The following is a 16,399-nucleotide window of genomic DNA, read 5'->3' on the forward strand; positions in this document are numbered from 1 at the left end:
CTCTACAAGTCATTCACTATACATTCTTTTATCAATTTAATTTTTCCCCTCCCAGCACTGTTAAAGAAAGGAATGAAGGTTAGAGGCTTTATTTCTACATATGAAGTTTACAAATCAAATATGATATAATGGCAGCTTCAGTCAATGTATTCAATTTTTTAAGAAGAACTTTGTGATACCTCTACCAAATGTATTATTTCAATGCTTTATCCCTTGCTAATCTTTAAACAAAGCAATGTGACCTTCATTGTGTGAATGAATTGTTTTCCTTGCACAAAAGAGCTACCAGTATAGACATGCTATTGTCAGAATAATGAAGCTACACCTGAAGAAGTGTGACATGAACACATTTGAGCAATACAAAAGAAAGGTAATGCAGAAATATGCATGGAGGTGGCAAGAAAGAATGAATGAAAGGAAGATTATTACCTCTAAGGCTAACAGTCTTTCTTGAACTGTGAACCCAAAGAGAGAAGGTGGTGGGGAAGCAGGAGATGTTTAAGATTGTGGGATATTTGAAGGGAAATCCTAATTTATTTCCTGATGTTTTAATGTAATGGTGCTTTATCAAAAGTTTGATCTTGGTAGGTTCAATTGGTATACTAAAAATACCTACTAACCAGCTAGACACGCTGCTTCATAGTTACTGAATCAATGGATTATGGAATTAGTTTCTAAGTGCCCCACTATGGCCACCAGTTTAGAACAGAATCTGTGATGAGAGTGTACTCCAGGAAGGCTCAGCCAAGGACACCCTGACAACAAATTCAAGTGGCATCGCTTATTTATCCTGCATCAGCAATGAACATCTCCACTGTGTGCAGGCCTGTCTTATCACTTGTCAGTGTGCTACACCTTCAAAGAGAATACCAGAGGGAGAGGAGTAAGAAGAATGGATGCACAGGAAGAAGATACATCAACAAAAGAAGCAAATCATGCACTCTTACTTTCTTCACATAGTGAGCCTTGCATGCAACTATTATTCTGTTTTGAAGTTTCATATAGATGACAACTTTTAGGCTGGGAAGGGGCAGTCTGTTTCCTGCATTTAAGATACAGATGTCAGGTTGCAAGCCAAAGATTATTGCTGTATATTTAAGATACAGTATATTCCTTCACCCCAAAGCAAGAGATGAGTTAGTCACCTTTCTCCCTTGCCCCTTCCCCTTTTCTTGTTGTCTTTCTCCACCTGCGGTGCCATCCAGAGTTCTGCTTTTTACAGCAGGAAAGGGGATGCAACGAGATGGGGGAGCAAATGGGCATGAGTCGCTGCAGCCGTTTCAGCTGTCTTAAATATATCACTTTTAAGATTGGTGTGGCAAGCTGCTAATCCCAGTATAGGCACCTTTGTAGCCTATAATTTGCATTATTGTACATGTAAGAACAGAAAACGTCTTTGAATAATTTAACAATTGCTAATGACTCATTGGAAAAACACAGTGCATCAAAACTGTTGGTGCAAGTACCACTTACCTGTGGACTGTCTGGGCCTAGTACTCTTCAGCCACTGAGGAGTTCATAGAGGTCCAATCACTTAGAAAGGCTTCTGCTGCAAAACAAAATGGATTCCCTAGTTATCTCACATGGCCTTTCTCATCCTGAAGTTTTCTAGGCTTGGTTCATAAAGTGGCAATATGTAACAACTCTCTCCTCTTTAAACAATTAAATGGATCCATGAACTAGTTATGCACAATCTAGAGGCAAACATCTATTTGCTTTAAAAAGGGGGTTATGCGATTTCCTTATATTGATAAGCTTGTTACAGTTACTATGAATTATAGAAATATATGTCATAATTGGGATAAATTGAATTAAATTGTATTGGTTTCCCCCAATTTGTATTTATTCCTTTGTTGGACTTTTGGCTTTGCTTCCTTCCTCTCACTAAGATCTTACAGAGCCCTCCTGATTCAATATTCCACAGCCTGGATCTTTCACTGGAAACACATCTAAGGAGCTAGCAGCCCACAGCGCTGACAATCAGCATAGCACAGGCAGAGAGTACAACGTCCTACCATGCAGTGAAGCCAGAATGGGGTGGGCTGAGGTGAAGGAGGTTAACAGCAACGATTAGAGAAAGGAGGAGAAGCCACTTAATACATTGTTAGTTCAGGATAACTGATTGTGTATGCAAACCTTCAGTGGTTATGTGATATTTCAGACGTGGCAGCTATTTAAACCATGGAACATGTTGAAGGAGTTGAATTAATTAGTGTTTTTGCAAGGTTAAACTGGGGGAAAAAATCCTCTTTGCAACACTGGGGTAAGACTGTAAGATATTACCATTGCACTAAACATGTATCTGGTCACTGTGACATGCAGTTTCAGATACCATTGCAAATTGGTTTCCGTGCCTTGTTTAGACTCCTGCTACAAAGCAGCAGAGCATCCATTTGACTACTTTGTTCTCTAGCCTTTGTTCTCTTTATCCTGAAGTCTCAGCATTACTGTTTTGCTCAACGTTTTTTTGCTGTCAAGTGCTGTACCAAGACTGCAGCCTTGCAGTCATTTTACCCCTTGAAAATATTTCCTGAATCATATCTGAAAATGGCACCAAACACTGGGATAGTAAAGAGAACTGTTGTGTAAACTTAAAAAAAAAAACCAACCCAAAACAGTTCTGGCCCAAAAAGCCACCAGTTTAACAAAAGGGCTGCCTGAATCTGATATTAAAGCTTTAAGATTTATTAGTGGCCAGTATTAGGGCTAATGATGGTGTAACAATAAATAGTGTTGAGGAGGATTGTGTAGGTCGTACGGGTTCTTTAATAAATAATTTTACTCCATCTGCGGCAGGTTGGAGCGAGTCATATGGCCCTACAATATTAGGACCTAATATAGGTTCTGTGATGTGATAGACAACTGGAGCAACACCCATGCCCCGCCAATGGGCTGTGTTGTAGGGCAGCAGCAGCACTGCATCATAAGTGCTCCGTGGATGCAATTGCGCAATACAGTGCTCATTATTTTCAATGGGTGTTGCATCACACAACTGAAGCCCTTACGACAGAGCACTGCTACCCTGCAGTGCAGCCCCATCGGCAGTGCTTACATACTCCCAGGGGCATGGGCAATGCTCCAGCCGCCTACATTCCCTTGCATGGTATGTCAGCCATTGTTGTTGTTATCTACATTGATCCATGTCTAGAACTCTTTTAAACATCAAACTAAGATAAACTTTTGAGGAATCACATTAGCCAAACTGATAATCCAATTCTGGAGTTCAGTAGTCTGAATCTACTTATGCGCTAATGCCTGTACTATAAAGTTATATTCTTGTGCTGAGTCTGTGCTACAGATCTTTGAAGAAGAATAGCAAATCTTGGATTTTCCTTGCTCTGTTGCATGTAATGTATGCTTTGGAAAGCAGGGGACAGTAGAGACAGGACAGATATGACATTTGTGCCCTGGCTCAATGAATCACTAATTGATTCTTACGGTAGCCTTCTAGGAGCCCTGCTTTGTGCAGGGGTTCCTGACCTTAGGTTCTCAGATGTTGTTAGACTACAACTCCTCTCATCTTCAGCCACAACGGCCTGGCCATTGTGACTGAGAATGTTGGGAGTTGTAGCCCAATAACTTATTGGGATCCAACATTGGGAACCCTTGGTATGCAGCATGAAATCAGGTGTAGGGCAGCCAACGCTGACTCATGATTTGTCATGCTTTGATCCTGGGGTTGGGAATAGGTCCTGGCTGTTGCACGAGAGTATCAGCAGCCATGACTGCTATTGTACTGTGGAAAATCTCCTGACCACAGGAACATCACATGAGGCTTGGGGGGAGGGGTATAGGGAAAGTCGGGTGGGGATTTTTCATAGCATCTGACACACACACACACACACGTAAGCTGCCTTAGATTGAGTCCATTTAGGTCAGTATTATCTACACTGATTGGCAGTCGCTCTCCAGGATTTCATACATGTGTCTTTCCCAGTCCTACCTCAAGATGCCAGTGACTGAAACCAGTGCTCAAATTACAAGGAGGTATAGGGGCCCCAGCCCCTTTCCTTTTTGTGTTGGACCTCCCTGACTACTGTGTTTAGAAGGCTACAGGGAACAATGACAGTGGAAGCCAGGGGATGGGGCTTGTGGATTTCATTAAGAGCCCTCCAATATTTCATCCCATAATTGCATGCAGGACCTTCTGCATGCAAAGCATGTGCTCTATCCTCCCCAAACGCACTATCATGTAGGAGTCATACGAATGGCCTCATTAACCCAGCACCAGAAGAACTGCCATGATGTAGCAAGAAGTGGTGTCGTAAGAGGTAAGCCCCCCATTCCCTAAACAATCTGTGTGTTTTGAGGGCCCTCCAAGTTTCATTGTCCTGCTCCCGAATCCTGCCCCCCAACTCCAGTACCGATATATTTGCAGAAATTATATTTGGCAAATACATTTGGGCAGCGTAGCATACAATGGCTGACATCCGATGTGTCTAGCCAACGGATGCACAGCTACAGTGACTATTTTCCAGCTTCAGCAGGGCAGGTGAGTTTTGCCAGTCTCCCCTTCCCCTGAAAGCACTCAGTGCAGCTCACAAATATGTCCCTGAGGATTAGAAAGCCCTGTTTTGGCCCCTGTGTGCCTCTGTTCCGGATGTATATAGGAGTTTTCCCACTAAAAATGCTCTCCATTATCCATACAAATCTTGCTCATCATAATTGTGGGCATTTTGCTAGTGTTCTGCTAATAGTCAGATATAGTTGCTTCTTCAACACATACTTTTGTCTTAGAGCGAGAAATGTTGTATCTTTGTCTTTAAACAGTATGACTATGATAGACAAACTTTCCTTAGTCTGTACACTGTTCGCTCCAGCAGATGGAATATTTCTATCAGTCCAAATAGAAAGTTAATTCTCTCCCACCCACAAAGCAATATTGCAAGATTGCTTATAGATATATGGCAGGATCTGTGCCTGAGCACCACTGAAATAAATGAGACGTGACTAACTTAAGTCCCATTATTTCAATGACTCATATTCTGGATCCTGACCAATATTTATAAAACTGTTTTGCTATCTAAATCCCCTAAAGGTACAACATTTTAGTGCATACAATAATCAAATGATGGAAAAGAAACAATGTAGTAATTTTCCAATGATTTTAATGAAACCCAAATCAACCTCATGGCAATGTATATTAAATGTGCCAGTGTATGCAAGAGTTGGTACTATCCAACCATCCAAAGGATTTCAGTATTGAAAACCACTTCTTGGCAATTTTAATCATTTGGTTAAAGATTTTCAAACAAAAAGAAAAGTTGAAAGGCAAAAATAATACACACATGGAGGAAGAAAAGAGTGCCAATTAGCAAGTACATCTACACCCAACTGTAATAAATACACTCAGTCTCTGTTGATATCAGAGAAAGTTAGCAGGTGTTCCACAGAGATTATTCACTTATAATTTAACTAATGGAGAAAAAGGATTTTTAAAAAGCATATTAATCAAAGAGCATTTAACTTCAACTTGATTACTTTTACCTGACTGAGAGCACCTGTTTATGAGATTATGAAATTGTATTTAAGAAATAAATTTAGTCATAATGGATCTTTTGTTAAACTCTAAGATTGCCTTTGCTGGCCTAAGCAGAAAAAGTCCTTTCTTCTTCATGAAGTGGATATGTGGCTAGACGTACATGTTAATTTTATGGTGTGTTTGCCACTCCCTTATGGTTGGCTCCCATGTTATATCAGTAATACGTACAACTTCTCATTTCCTGAATCATGTGCGTACCTACCCAGGGCTCTAGAGCAGGATCAGCCCTCATACATTTGTGAATGCTACTTTTAGAAGGCTTCAAGCGGGCACTTAACTTGCAATTTTAAAAGCAGAGTTAAAGCTGCTTTACATTTTCACTTGTGCCTTAAAAAGAATGGAAATTGCAAGTTAAAGGTGCCGTCTTAATTTCTGCACCATATAAGCTGTAAAGACTTTGTATAGTCTGGTATATGATGGCTTTAGAAATGAGGCTTCATGCACCCACACTTTGCCTTGGTCTTTCAGTTGGACATTGGGAGGCATACAGGCAAACATTTAACAGGTGCAGTTTCCCTCATCACTTCCTAGAGTGGGTTTGAATTGATAAATTTCTGATTAATTTCTGCCAGATGCATCTCTGATCAAGGCTATGAGGTGGGTCTCATGATCAGTGAGACCCACTTTGAAAGGTTTTGTGGGGAGAGCGGGCAAAGCCCGCTCTCCCTGCAGATGATCAGCAAGCCCTGCCTCCGTCACAGAGCCGGCGGGGGCTTGGGAGTTTGGGGGCCGCGTGGCCCCCAGAAGTTCCAGCATGCCCTGTGTGAGCGTGCAGAGCATGCTGGAGAGACCCCCGAGCCAGGAGGCTGCTTTTTAGCCTCCCAGTCGGGGGTCTCCTTGTGAGTTGCCATGGTGTGGCGCTGCACTGTGGCAACACACGATCTGTTAACCCTGGTTAGCGGAGTGCAAGCTCCACTAACCTGGGCTAATGGGAGGGCTTCTCAAGCGGGTTAGCTGCTTGTAAACCACCGGGCTCGCTTGCAAGCCCGGTGGTTTACATGAGCAGCTAAAATCGGGCTAGGCTCTCCTAGCCTGATTTTTGCTGGTTGTGAGAATAGCCTCAAAGTGTGAGTGCATGGAGTCTCATTTCTAAAGCCATCATCATATACCAGACTGTACAAAGTCTTTACAGCTTATATGGTGCAGAAGTTAAAATGGGCATCTTAACTTGCAATTTCCATTCTTTTTTTAGCACGAGTGAAATTGTAAATCAGCTTAACTCTCATTTTAAACTGAAGATGTTTGTATTACTGAATTTCCAGGCATTTAAAAAAGGAAAATATTATTAGACACTATGGGAAAGTGCTTGCCCAAACCAGAAGGTAAAATGTCCTGATGTTGAACACCAAAAACTTTTTAAAACCTTCAACCAGGAAAAAGTCACACTTCCCCACCCTCCGCCTGAAAAAACACAAGTAAATGCAATTAGTTGATTCAGTAATAGTGACAGTGTGATCCCACCTCATGATTATTCAGCAGTGAATAAGTACACAATAACAAGCAAGTAATTTGTGTTCGCTTTAAAACTGTACTTCATTTCCCCCCCTTTTCTTACACACACATGATAATTAAAAATAACAAATGCTTTAACAACTGTGCCCAAAACTACAGATTCTCTTCCCAGAAATGTCCCATAAACCTCACAATTCTTCTCCTTGATTTAATTTCCTTCAGGATGGTGTTATCAGCAAAATAGTATAAAAGTTGTACACAAGTGACTTAGCCACAGGCACAAGCACACAGGCAAGCAGAGGTGCGCGTACACACAAGCAGACACACACTCACTGACACACAGGCACTCATACACTCAGACACAAAGAAACACACTTTAACCATTCCAGTGCACTCCTCCTTGTCTTGGCCCCAGTGAGCCAGCATTCCTGCCAGCTGCCCTGTCCTCATGGCTCAGATGGCCTCCATGCATGTGCAGTCTATACATGCACAGAGGCCATCTGGAGGCCGGGGTAGCCAGCAGAAAATGCTGGCTTGCCGGGGCTGGGGCGAGTCGCACACCCGAACGGGTGAGGTGTGTAAGTGCTCCCTGCCGACTGCCCTGTCCCCGGGGCTTGACTAGCCTCTGCACATATGCAGAGTCCACACATACATGGAGGCCATATGAACCCTGGTGGTGGAAGCCAGGGCAGCTGGCAGGGAACTCCGGCTTGCTGGGGATGGGGGCCTGGGGGAGCAGCAGGCGAGAGTGCAGCAGCAAGGAGCAGGGTTGGGACAGGATCAGGGCAGCAAGTCAGTAGAATGGAGCGGCATGCAGTGGACCCAGGGTCGGGGCAGGGTCAGAGCAGCAAATCAGCCACCATGTTTATTGTGGGCAGTGCTGTGGGCACTGTAACTTCAAACGTGCTACTGCACAGACTCTGTTAGCAACTTTGAGGATCGACTGTAAAATAATCGGGTCCAAGTGGGATATACAAAAGGCACTTTTCTGGCATGCAGTCTAAAGGCTGAAACTATGCAAATGAACTATGAAATCATTTACATACCACTTCCTCAGTCCGAAAGAATGTTGCCAACCCTTTAAACCCCTGTTCAAAAGAGAAAAAACCTTAACTGCTCTGTCTAAGCCATTTTCCAACAGATCGTCACCAAATGTACAAGGGAGGTGTCTCTTGCCACCTAGTGAATGTGTGCTGATGGCCAGACAGATTGGACAAAAGGTATTGATTTTATAAGCAATAGAATGTTCAGGGCTTATAATGGTGGGACATGGAAAACACTCTCCAGCTTAACTATACTGGGGCTATTGCTCCAGTATAATATACACTGAGAGTTCTTAGGTGGGGAAGGTTGCCACTGCTGGCTCAGGAGAGGAACCAGATGAGGCAGAAGTGCTGGGCATGGTGTTGGCTTCAGTCCACAAGCAGGAGAACTGAGAGAAAAGTGTTGTAGAAATCCTGGAGTCAGCATTATGAGAACAGTTTGCTCCAATATCTGATAAATCCTCAGAAGCTGCCAACCTGAAGAATAGAAAAACAATGAAAGACAATGGTGGTTAACGGTTGATGCTGGACCATTTTCTAGGTCCAATCAGTCAACTGGAATTTGGAATTATAGTGATAATAAAGGAAGAGTCGCACGGCTCTGAGTTTGCCATCTTCTAGCTTCTATTGTGTGCCTTCCATTTGGGTAAAAACTGTAGTGACCTGCAGTGTGTCAAGTGGAACATGCACCAAATTGTTAGCAGAAATACATGTGTTCCATTTGAATCATTACAAAGTGGTTGCTAATTGCCACATCAGAGGGGAAAAACACAGAGACAAACTTTTATCCAAGGATGATGAATAGATTGTCATAATGTGCATGAATAGTCTGTGAGGAATCATGAGGATTCCCTCATATGGTCAGTTTTGGATTATATTAGTGATAGCCAGCCACTACTGACTGACAAGTGATTTAGACCAGAAGACTAGTTGTTGTAAATCACATGTTCGTCAGGTATGCCTTGGAACAGTGTATGCATGTTTTTTTGAACTTGGAATGGCAATTAAATAATTTGTTTACTTGTAGTGATGTGAAGGGCACTTCCAGAGGTGGGCCAACTATCCCCCAGACAAGTCCCTCTTGTCCCTATTTCTGTTTCAGAAAACGAACATGATGGATACAGCTTGCCCATCCATAAATGCACTTTGCCTCTTCTGTGCCCCCCTCCCAATGTTTTCTGGTGCTGCCACTGGTGACAGGCTAGCTCTTCTCTATTCAATTCAAAATTGGTTCTGAAGTTATGAGCTTTTGAAAATTGTGTGTCCTTTTCGGAATGCCCCCCTACACAAAGTATAATGTTGCATGTGTAATAATAGTGCCACATGCATTAACCTTATTGTTCCAAGGGAATTGTTGCTTTCAGTTATGGATAATATCCAGTGAGAAGCAGTGATGTGCTTCTTACTGCCCCAACAAACAACCTGGAAGTGAGAAGGTTTTAGATATGGATAGAGAGAGAACAACAGCATCAATCCTTTCCAAGAAACAATTGAGGCAACTGACTCCAACACCGCAATTAGCAGAACTCCTCCTCTTCCTCCTCCTCCTCCTCCTCCTCAATCATCTCTCCATCACCAGGAATTCTAATCCCCGCCCAGTGGTTCTCACGATGGTAGAAAATCGGGCTAAAGGAGGCTAGCCCGATTTCCTGCCATCATGTGAATAGCCTCAATGTCTGCTGACTGGTTGCCTGTTGTTTTGCTGGAGAGTCAGCATTTAAACTGGTAGGTGCCCACCAAGTTTTTTCCTCCAGCAAGGCCTTATGTCAAGACTGAACAACTTCAGATCTCTAGCTGTTTTTGCACTTGAACCTTCATCATCCCCAGCCACAGTGTGCAACAATAAGAGATGCTAGGTGTTTTAGTCCAACCTCTGTGTCAGGGTCTCGACCGGACTTGGCTGCACGCTGTCGACGTATAGTGACGAATGTTTTTCAGCAGGGAGTAGCCGACTGACAACGTGATATATAGTGCAAGCCACAAGAGCTCCCAGCTGGCAGGGATTTAAGGCTTATCAGCCCTCTGCAATAGGCGTTTGCTTTTCCTAATAGTTTCTAATTGATCCCTGCGTCTCGTGACCCGCCGCTGTTGGGGGGTCAGCGGGGGTTGGTTACATAGCTCTTCTTCCGATTGGTCTTCCACGATTTCTGCTGCCTCAGGTTGTTGTGCCTGCTCAGAGTCATTATCCACAGCTGTTTCATGAACACTGACAGCCGGGCTCTGCCCCTCAGACACTCCTGCATCGCCTGGAAAGTTGACAGCTTCCCCTTCCTCCTCGCTGTCGGAGATCGAGGGCGTGACACTCTGCAAGTGTCACATTTGTGCAGCCCTGCCTTACATACTGGACCAGGTCTCACGATCAGTGACACCAGGTGTGGGGCGGTGAGTGGGGAGAGCGGGCTAACCCCGCTTTCTCCACACACGAGCAGGGAGGGAACCCTGGGCGGCTGGATCAGCCGCCCACACGATTGCCGGCTCTGTGACGGAGCCAGCGGGGGCTAGGGAGCTCAGGGGGCGCATGGCTCCCGGAAGCCCCAGTATGCCTTTCGCGAGCACGCAGGGCATACTGGGGAGACCCCTGGAGCCAGGAGGCAGATTTTGCCTCCCCTCCGGGGGTCTACTCTAGGGATGTGCAAAAAATTTAGGGCACAGATCGATCTGTGCCCGAAATGAACAATTTCGGGTGATTCGGGGCTGAACCGAATCACCCCCGATGTCCCCCGATATTTTTTGGGCCCGAGCCAAATCACCCGAATTTCGGGCATGAAAAATTTGGGTGATTCGGTTCATGGTTGATTTGGGGGGATTTTTTGAAGTTTTAGTGACTTTGGGGCAGTTTGGGGGCATAGCATGGGATCTGGGCAAAAAGAGTGGGGTGGGGTGGTAGTGCCTAATGGGTGCAGGCTACCACCCCAATTTCAGGGGGATTGGGCAAAGGGCTGATTTTTGGTAAATTTCTGAAATTTTCATGTCTTTGGGGCAGATTGGGGAAGATTGGGGCAGAAAGTGGGGACTGGGGCAGAATAGTGGGGTGGGATGGTAGTGCCTAATGTGTGGAGGCTACCACCCCAATTTCAGGGGGATTGGACAAAGGGCTGATTTTTTGAGAATTTTTGAAGTTTTAGTGACTTTGGGGCAGTTTGGGGGCATAAAGTGGATCTGCCCCAAAAGAGTGGGGTGGGGTGGTAGTGCCTAATGGGTGGAGGCTACCACCCCAATTTCAGGGGGATTGGGCAGAGGCCTGATTTTTTGGGAAGTGTGAATTCTCATTCTATCATAGCAAATGAGATTTTTTTCAATTAGACAACTCTCATGACCCCACTTTCACTTTTTCACACTCTCAATTACTATGAATATGAGGAAGTAATCAATTTAGCACACTTCACCTTATGAAGACAAACCTCAGAATTCACCAAAATTCACCCCTCTGCCCAATCTCTCTGAAATTGGGGACGGGTGGTAGCCTCCACCCATTAGGCACTATCTACCAGCCCACCCCACTCCTTTGGGGCAGATCCACTTTCTGCCCCCAATCTGCCCCAAAGACACCAAAACTTCAAATATTCCCAAAAAATCAGGCCTCTGCCCAATCCCCCTTAAATTGCGGTGTTAGCCTCCACCCATTAGGCACTACAACCCCACCCCACTATTCTGCCCCAGGCCCCACTTTCTGCCCCAATCTGCCCCAAAGACACAAAAACTTCAGAAATTCCGCAAAAATCAGCCCTTTGCCCAATCCCCCTGAAATTGGGGTGGTAGCCTGCACCCATTAGGCACTACCACCCCACCCTACTCTTTTTGCCCAGATCCCATGCTATGCCCCCAAACTGCCCCAAAGTCACTAAAACTTCAAAAATTTCCCCAAAATCAGCCCTTTGCCCAATCCCCCTGAAATTGGGGTGGTAGCTTCCGCCCATTGGGCACTACCACCCCACCCCAATATTTTGCCCCTGGGCCCCCTTTCCCCCCCAAATCAATTCAGATTCACATTTGGATTAAATCCAAATCCAAACCGAATCAAGGGTGATTCGGGTGGCCCATATTCGGGTCCCGAACCGAATCACCGAATTCCCGAATTGCACACCCCTAGTCTACTCACAAGTAGCCGTGGCGTGGAGCCACGCCACGGCTACTTACGATCAGATAGCCCGGGTTTGCGGAGCTCTCGCTCCACAAACCCGGGCGTTAGGGAGGACTACTTGAGCGGCTGCAATCCTGGTGGTTTACACGATCAACAAAATTCGGGCTAGGCTCTCCTAGCCAGATTTTTGTTGATTGTGGGAATAGCCCCACTGTCACATACGGGAGAATCTCATTACCACACAATTTCTGCCTAGAAACTGTTCCATCACAGTGATGGAAACTGGCATTTCCAAACATATTCAAGCTCATTATATTTGCTAGTTGACATATGATGCTATCCACATGGTGCCCTCAAAACTGTGGTGATTCGCTATAGTAGAGTCTAGTAAAACATATCACATGATGCAGTGTTGTCCCATTGTGAGTTTTCCAAGCCCTGCTAGGTGCAGCCCAAAACATGGAATGGGGTGAGGGATCGGAGAGATAGAAACTTGCACTGTGTCACAATGCTTTATCACATGATAGTGCTGCAGAAAGCAGTGGACTTGCCACAGTGATGTCATTTTACATGGCTCCCTGTGACTGGTGTAATATGTAACCTGGCTCTAAGCAGGATTATTTGAATTTCTTGATTGATTTCACTACATTTACGGCACGTTTTCTTCTATCATGTAATTCATGATGGAGTACATGACTAGAAACGTCAAATATTAGATACTGACTGGCATTCATACTAATGAAGTGTGCATGCAATTAATGCTCACATGCACTATGGGGAAGGGCAATTTCTGTCACTCTTCTACTGTCTGAAGCTGTGTGACCCTTGGACATATTTTCATGAGTCCCAGTTGGCTTCAGAGGAAAGAAGAGATCAATGAAAATCACTGTCTCCTGTAGCATGCATGCAGTGTTGCTGCACACACACTTAGTCTGCATTTCAGCCACTGACCAAACCTAGAGCTTCCACAAGTTGGCTTCCATCATGTGTCCTCAGACTATGATCAGGGGTATTTCTCTAATGTTCTTTTTGGGAGTACTGAGGCACCTAAAGGATCTTTTTGTGTCTGGTTGTGATTAAGCAGGCACTGAATCTCCAATTTTAGGTGACAATTGTATAGACTCCTCTTCCTTCTATTGCCTGCTTTTCATCTTTTCCTCATAAAAACAACGTATTTCACTTTCCATTAAGTAGCCAGTAGCAGAAGTTTGCTCCACCTTCCCCATGTATTTTACCTCAAAATACCAAAATCACAATGTTAAATGGCTTTTGATCCATTTGAAGACCTCTGATTCAGTACATTTTAAGTGACTAATTTAGTTAAATCGCCTTCAGTTTGTCTTGGATCCCTTTCAACAGAACATGGCAAAGAAAAGAAATGGAATGTGTGTGACCTATTTAAATAATTGCCCCTTAACATCTTTCAGATGATGCAGAATATTTTTATAAGCAGGCGATAGTGCCCAGTGTGCTTATTTCCCCTCCTATTTTTGTCCATTCTCCTTGTTTCTGTAATGGAGACCACTGTCATCTGTTAGAAATATTTACCACTTGGATTGGAATTGGCCTGGTAACAGTGAGAACACATCTGGAGTCTAGACTCAGCGGCTCTATGGGCAGGGTCATATCTCGGAGCTCCATCAGGCCCAGCGTCTATTTCTGTTTACATAGGTGGTGTGCTGCATCATCTGTTTCAGCTGTCAGACATATTGAGCCTCCTCCTGATCCCTCCATTCTGGAGAGCCACCAAGGGAAAAGCTCTCCCTCCCTCCCTCCCCCTTCACACTGACCCTCCTTTCTACTTTTATCAGCTGGAGACAGGAAGCAAGGGACCTCTGGCATACACAAGCAACCCCCCTAAGCCCCCTCCTCTTTCCCCCTTCTCCCTCCAACTTCAATGTAAACATGTGTAGTTCTGTTGCCATATCTTAACTTCACCATTTAGGGTACTGGATTAAATCTGAAGGATGAGTTTCTTTTGATTTTTATACATGAGTCTATATGAAAAGTATGCACAAAGCAAGTGAGGGGAAAGGATAATTTTCTTACCACATAAAGCATTTGTTTTTAATGTTCTGTAAGAAAGGGTGTCAGGTCCACCCCCTCAGCAAAGTCAAAATATGTAAGGCTCTGTTCAAAAAAGCACTTACGCAGCTGCTTAAATCCCATGGATTTGGATGTTTACTAGGCAGTTAAGCATTTTGCCAAATAGGAATTCATTTTGTGAAGTAGAGCTGCAGTCACAATCAATTGTAGGGGCATCATCCATGAGCACCATCATGATTATGGATGGCAACAGAGCTGCCAGGGAGTCAGTAGGAGTGGATGTCAGTATTGCTCTTCTATAGTTTGCCTCAGACTAGCATGAGAATGGTCCAAATTCTCCACCTGGCAAAATTCCTTCTGGTTTTCCTACTGGTCTTGGGGGCTGTGGGGCAATGGGGGGATCAGGTGTGCACAAAACTGGCTTGGCCTGTTGGTGAATTCGAACCCAATTTGAACCAAGGAGGGTAGGTTTGGTTTTGGGTTTGCTCTAACCCAGCCTAGTTCAGTTCAAATTCGAACCCAACTCAAACCGGTTCTAAAAGGTTCTACATAGGGTATAATGGGGACTCGAACTGGCCCATTATTCCTTATGCAGAGCACCCAGGGATACAAAACTGGGGTGGGTGGTAGGTACCCGTGGGTAGGCACCCCACCAAACCCCAAAGCAATTGAACACTCCTGCAATTATTGATGAATTTCTGAAGATTTTCCACATTTTTAGCATTTTCCCCATAGAATAATGGGGATTTTGAGGATGTCCAATCTGCCCCCTGAGGGGTGCCGGGCACCAAAGTGGGTTTGGGGGCAAGGCAGGTATGGCCACAAGTCTTTCTTCAAGATGAGAAAGACTTGACTCAAATCCAACAGATTATTACACAGAGCACATAAAAAGATCTATGCTCAGTATACGTGTGGCAAAGAAGCAATTCTTTTCCACCCGTATTGTGTCCGCAGGTTCACATCCAGCGGAGTTGTTCAGGGATGTGAAGGGACTAGTGTGTGCCCCTTCCTCCTTGAATCAATATTTTGAACCAATAATTACTCACTTTGATGTTTTAAATGAGTTTTTTTGTTGACAAAATCTCTCATATTCGGGCTGACTTGGATTCAGACTCCACAATTGTTAGTGTCTGATGCCGAGGTGTCCAGCAGCTCCTCTTACATGGTGACCCTGGATCGTACTCCTCTCTGTCACTCAACATACCAACCAGCCTGTCGACAAATCTGGTCCTCAGCCGTCCAACCAGTGCATGGCCCTCTGGCATGGTCAATGAGGTCTGGAGTTCACCCATCAGAATAGTTGTGGCATCAGCACACAGAGTCTTCGTTGCATTCAAGAAAGGCTCCAGTGCTGACAGCATCTTGGACAAGAGCTTCCACTCCAAGTTGGAGAAGTCACACACGCCCAAGGCCTCGTTCCTTGCCAGGTCATCTAAGAACATAAGAACAGCCCTGCTGGATCAGGCCCAAGGCCCATCTAGTCCAGCATCTTGTTTCGCACAGTGGCCCACCAGATGCCGCTGGAAGCCACAGGCAGGAGTTGAGGGCATGCCCTCTCTCCTGCTGTTACTCCCCTGCAACTGGTACTCAGAGGCATCCTGACTTTGAGGCTGGAGGTGACCTATAGCCCTCCGACTAGTAGCCGTTGATAGACCCTCTCCTCCGTGAAGTTATCCAAACCCTTCTTAAAGCCATCCAGGTTGTTGGCTGTCACCACATCTCGTAGCAGAGAATTCCACAAGTTGATTATGTGTTGTGTGAAAAAGTACTTCCTTTTGTTGGTCCTAGATTTCCCAACAATCAATTTCATGGGATGACCCCTGGTTCTAGTGTTATGTGAGAGGGAGAAGAATTTCTCTCTCTCCACTTTCTCCACACCATGCATGATTTGATAGACCTCTATCATGTCTCCCTGCAGTCATCTTTTTTCTAAACTAAAAAGCCCCAGGTGTTGTAGCCTTGCCTCATAAGGAAGGTGCTCTAGGCCCCTGATCATCTTGGTTGCCCCCCTCTGCACCCAGTTCTACAATGTTCTTTTTTAGATGTGGTGACCAGAATTGTACACAGTACTCCAAGTGTGGTTGCACCATAGTTTTGTATAAGGAAATTATAATCTTAGCCGTTTTATTTTCAATCCCTTTCCTAATGATCCCTCGCATGGAATAGGCCTTTTTCACAGCTGCCGCACATTGAGTCGACACTTTCAATGAGTTGTCCACCACGACCCCAAGATCC

General features: G+C 44.7%; 1 long non-coding RNA gene across 2 annotated transcripts in view; it reads right to left on the reverse strand.

The window, feature by feature from the left end:
* LOC128340548 (uncharacterized) overlaps nucleotides 1-16,399 on the reverse strand; it is a 131,220-nt gene that overhangs the window by 30,086 nt on the left and 84,735 nt on the right. For both annotated transcript variants that reach the window (XR_008313785.1, XR_008313786.1), the window contains one exon: nucleotides 1,474-1,549. This is a non-coding gene — a long non-coding RNA (uncharacterized LOC128340548). The remainder of the gene's footprint in view (nucleotides 1-1,473; nucleotides 1,550-16,399) is intronic.

Source organism: Hemicordylus capensis, chromosome 1, assembly GCF_027244095.1.
Source record: "Hemicordylus capensis ecotype Gifberg chromosome 1, rHemCap1.1.pri, whole genome shotgun sequence".
Lineage (NCBI taxonomy): Eukaryota > Metazoa > Chordata > Lepidosauria > Squamata > Cordylidae > Hemicordylus > Hemicordylus capensis.